Raw genomic sequence first — 5,222 nt, forward strand, 5'->3', positions numbered from 1 at the left:
ACAGACTCAAAATTTAAAAATAAATCTTTGTTATTTCCAACAATTGCATGGCAATAAGGGAGGAAGGAAATGCTCACTAGCCAGTAGCCAAAGGACCATCACACCCCGGTTCCCTACCACACCAAGGTTGTATGATTCCTTTTATTCTTAAGAGGACAAGCTGAGATCCTCTAGTCAGTAGGGAAGTTGTAGCCTCAGGACTTTCAGGTAACGAGAAGAGGGTCTCCAGACACTTAGGAAGCAGAGATAAAATTTTGTGATACTTATCAGGGAAGAAGAAAGTGGGCCTTATTTATAATTGTAAGTTAAAAAAGGTAAAAAATGCTACTTTAAAAAGGGACTGAAACATGCATTTGAATGGGATCACATTGTTAGTCCTGTAAAACATTAAGGACTCCTCATTTTGTGGAGACTTCAACTCTCTTTCTGTCACTACAACCATTTACTCTCTCCTATTGTGGAGGGGCTGAGTTTATCTTCCTTGATCAATAAGACCTTGCAAAGACACTGGCATTTCATTTCTTTTTCCCTTTCCTTTTTAAGGGATTTAACTTTGGAATCTTCCAAAGGAATTTTGGCGAATGCCAAATCCCCAGAATTTTGGGGGGATTTCTTTGTTTTAAACAAAAATTGTACCTGATTCTTCTTGTTCATGTTAGTGATCATCTAATCACAGAGTCGAACACTTTCTCCCCTATACAGAGAAATAAACTAAGCATGCTTTACAATAAAATCTGTCTTTTCTGATAGAAACCTGAGCCACTGAAAATAAGAGAAACAACTAGAAGCAGAGTAGAGTCCCAGACTAAGGTCTATGTTTGAGAGGCTTTGAAAGTAATCCCTGGGGTTTGGATTATTTTCACAAGGGTTATGAAATTTTATTTAAGTTTGTTGCTCCGTTTTGCACCTCTGCAATAAAAGCAAAATGACAACCAGTACATAAGGGGTTAGCTTGACAAAGTAGACTTCCTTGTGTTAATTTTTAAGTTTTTTTCTTACTATATCTGTCTATAGGCAGATACAGATAGATGTATGAAAATGTTCTTGCCTGTAAAATTGGTATTCATAAATGTGTTGCCGATGGATCACTTGGGCCTGTACACATACCAATTAGCGTGACCACTTCCATCTTAAAATCAAATCTAAAAAACAAAATTTATTTTATATATGTATGTATATACATAAAGGACTGTGGGTTGTATACAAACTATTGCAAACACTCGTACAAATCTGTCTTTTTTTTTTAATATAAATTTATTTATATATTTATTTTTGGCTGTGTTGGGTCTCCGTTGCTGAGCACGGGCTTTCTCTAGTTGCCACGAGCGGGGGCTGCTCTTCGTTGCGGTGCGTGGGCTTCTCATTGCGGTGGCTTCACTTGTTACAGAGCGCGGGCTCTAGGCACGCAGGCTTCAGTAGTTGTGCACACAGCCTCAGTAGTTGTGGCTCGCGGGCTCTAGAGCGCAGGCTCAGTAGTTGTGGCGCACAGGCTTAGTTGCTCCGCGGCATGTGGGATCTTCCCAGACCAGGGCTCGGACCCATGTCCCCTGAATTGGCAGGCGGATTCTTAACCAATGCTCCACCACAGAAGTCCTTGCAAATCTGTCCTGATATAAAGGAAAAGCAAAATCTGTATAACATTATTACTACTTGAATGCCTCTGTGACTGATTTTTTTTTTCATTTTAAATACAAACTTTTTTGTGGGAAAAAAAAACAAAAAACCTTGCATTCGAGAACTGCCCCTTCACCCTTGCTCTGATACACTGATATATTGCCCCTTCACAAGACTTTCTGATTAGATCTCTCTTTTGTTCTTCTCACTAAGCAGGAAAACCAGTGTAGGCCCTCTTATAACCAGAAAGGATCTCACTGTCCAGGATGCAATAGGGAGCTTCTTAATAATCTCGGTCACCTCACTTTCTTAGGTTTGACCCACAGTCAGACTCCCCAAATTTCAGATCCTTCCTCCTTATCTGCGGAGCTATCTCATCAGAGGAGCTTGTGATCCTCATAGATCACCTCCAAGAACACAAGTCCCAGAAATAGGTGAATGACACTCAGGCACCTGAGCAAGTAGGAGGGTGGGTTCTGGCATTAGATTACCTGGGATCAACTTCTAGCCCCATCACTTGCCAGCTCAGTGACCTCAGCCAAGTATTTAACTCAGTTTTGTGTGTTTTAGCGTCCTCTGAAATGGTGATTATATTAATTCTCTACCTTGTACAACTGCTATGAAGGATGAGCCAAACCCTGCATGAAAAATTCTTAGCATGATGTTTTAAGTTCTGGTATATAAAATGTTCAGTAAATGATATCTGTTATTATTATCTTTCACGTGGCAATGTAGTCTTCTGAAAACAGAAACAGTTCAACATCTCTGGACAGAAAATTCCAGCCTTAGTCGTTGTCACTCATCAGTATTGCTTTGATATTGGATTGCATTCTTTTGTTTGAATTAATAACCTTCTTTGTTTCTAGAAAAGAAGGTTTGGCTTCTGGTTTTACTTTCTAGAAATCTTTAAGGGGCCCAACCATCCTGCCCATTGTAGAGGGGGAATCCCCCCATCAGACACCTGGTGTGGGAGAGTCCTCACTCGCGTTTAGTGTGATCTTGCCTGTGCAGAGCCGGTTTACTAAACCCTTCTCCTCCACCTGCCCCCACCAACACGGACTTGCTGTTCCTGATATCAGGAAGTGGCAGCATCGCCCCACTCGGTCACCTGTGATTTCTCTCTCACTCAGAACTGGAATCCAGCCTTGTCGGCCCTCACTGACAACACTTTGTTTCCAGACGCCATTTTCTTTCACCTACGTTTGGGGTAATAGCCTCCTTCATTAGTCACCTATATCTGCCTGCAGTCTTGCCTCTTTCAAGTTCACTTTGGCCATAAGAAGGTTATTTCAGTGGATGGTGCAGGTCTAGGTCAGACTGGAAACTGAAGAGAAAAAAGAAAATGGAGACAGTGAATGCAGGGAACACATAAGGAGCTTACCTGAGAGCAGAGGAGAGAATGGAGATAAAACAGGCTTTCCAGAATGATCAACAGGAAAATTCCTTAAAACAAACATGATTATGGCCAGGGGGACAGGGATGAAGGATGAAGAAAGCAGCCTGTGTCCCAGGATCTGGTGCGAGAAGAAAAGAAAAGATAGGGTCATTTAAGGCTTTCATTATGAAACATTTTTGTGTGTTTTTAGACATCATGATAAAAATATTTAAGTTCATTTTCTGTATTATGGTCCAAATGCATAAGTCAGCAACGTCTAGATAACATTAATATAGTACAAGGAAAAATTAGTGAACACTATATTATTTTTTTATTCCTTATAGAGGTACGAAAGGAGGATTTTTTAAAATGTTGTAACCATTAATTTTAACTTGTTTTCAGTTTCTATACCCCAAATGAAAGGTTTTTTCCCCCAACACCAGGGCTATTTTCTGTCAGTAAGTGAGCACACTGGCAGTAGCAGCTTTCACATGAATCCTCCACCCACACTTCCACAGAGGACAGTAAGATGGCACTCAGAGCCTCAGAGGGCTCTGCTTCTAAACCCAAGATAAGTCTCATTCAGCCCTCCTTTCCTTAGCTTGCAGGTTCCTGTTTTGTTTTGGATAATAGACTGAGGGTTTTTTGTTTCTGTTTTTGTTTTTTCCTTTGTTGACTCTTTATAGGAACGCTTGAAACAATTCTAGATTGAAGTTTCCCACCAGGGAACACCATCACACTTTCAATCTTTGTGTTCTACAGCAAAGACCACCTTTACTGGGCTTTGTCTTCATCTCATCTGATTTTTCTGGTTTATTGCATTTATCTTTAGTTAGTGAATTAAAACGTTCCATCTGCACGATAAACCTCCCCAATGGTTAAATACTTCACAGTTTACAAAACTATTTCAATGCGTTGTTCCTCAACGCTGCTGTGAGGTAGGCTGCAAAGTTCCTTGTGGCTTCATTTTATTTTTTAACATCTTTATTGGAGTATAATTGCTTTACAATGGTGTGTTAGTTTCTGCTTTATAACAAAGTGAATCAGTTATACATATACATATATCCCCATATCTCCTCACTCTTGCATCTCCCTCCCTCCCACCCTCCCTATCCCACCCCTCTAGGTGGTCACAAACCACCTAGCTGATCTTCCTGTGCTATATGGCTGCTTCCCACTAGCTATCTATTTTACGTTTGGCAGCGTACATATGTCCATGCCACTCTCTCACTTTGTCCCAGCTTACCCTTCCCCCTCCCCATATCCTCAAGTCCATGCTCTAGTAGGTCTGTGTCTTTATTCCCGTCTTACCCCTAGGTACTTCATGACCTTTTTTTTTTTTCTTAGATTCCATATATATGTGTTAGCATACAGTATTTGTTTTTCTCTTTCTGACTTACTTCACTCTGTATGACAGTCTCTAGGTCCATCCACCTCACAACAAATAACTCAGTTTCGTTCCTTTTTTATGGCTGAGTAATATTCCATTGTATATATGTGCCACATCTTCTTGATCCATTCATCTGTTGATGGACACTTAGGTTGCTTCCATGTCCTGGCCATTGTAAATAGAGCTGCAATGAACATTTTGGTACATGACTCTTTTTTAATTATGGTTTACTCAGGGTATATGCCCAGTAGTGAGATTGCTGAGTCGTATGGTAGTTCTATTTTTAGTTTTTTAAGGAACCTCCATACTGTTCTCCATAGTGGCTGCATCAATTTACATTCCCACCAACAGTGCAAGAGTGTTCCCTTTTCTCCACACCCTCTCCAGCATTTATTGTTTCTAGATTTTTTGATGATGGCCATTCTGACTGGTGTGAGATGATATCTCACTGTAGTTTCGATTTGCATTTCTCTAATGATTAATGATGTTGAGCATTCTTTCATGTGTTTGTTAGCAATCTGTATATCTTCTTTGGAGAAATGTCTATTTAGGTCTTCTGCCCATATTTGGATTGGGTTGTTTGTTTTTTTGTTATTGAGCTGCATGAGCTGCTTGTAAATTTTGGAGATTAATCCTTTGTCAGTTGCTTCATTTGCAAATATTTTCTCCCATTCTGAGGGTTGTCTTTTTTTCTTGTTTATGGTTTCCTTTGCTGTGCAAAAGCTTTTAAGTTTCTCTTCTATAACTTTAAATAAATGTCATTTATATTTAATAATTGGATAGAAGATGCAAGGATAAGTTATGAAAACATGATATCACTTAGGACACCTACATTGTTTCTAG

The sequence above is a fragment of the Hyperoodon ampullatus genome (assembly GCF_949752795.1).
Source record: "Hyperoodon ampullatus genome assembly, chromosome: 4".
Taxonomy (NCBI): domain Eukaryota; kingdom Metazoa; phylum Chordata; class Mammalia; order Artiodactyla; family Ziphiidae; genus Hyperoodon; species Hyperoodon ampullatus.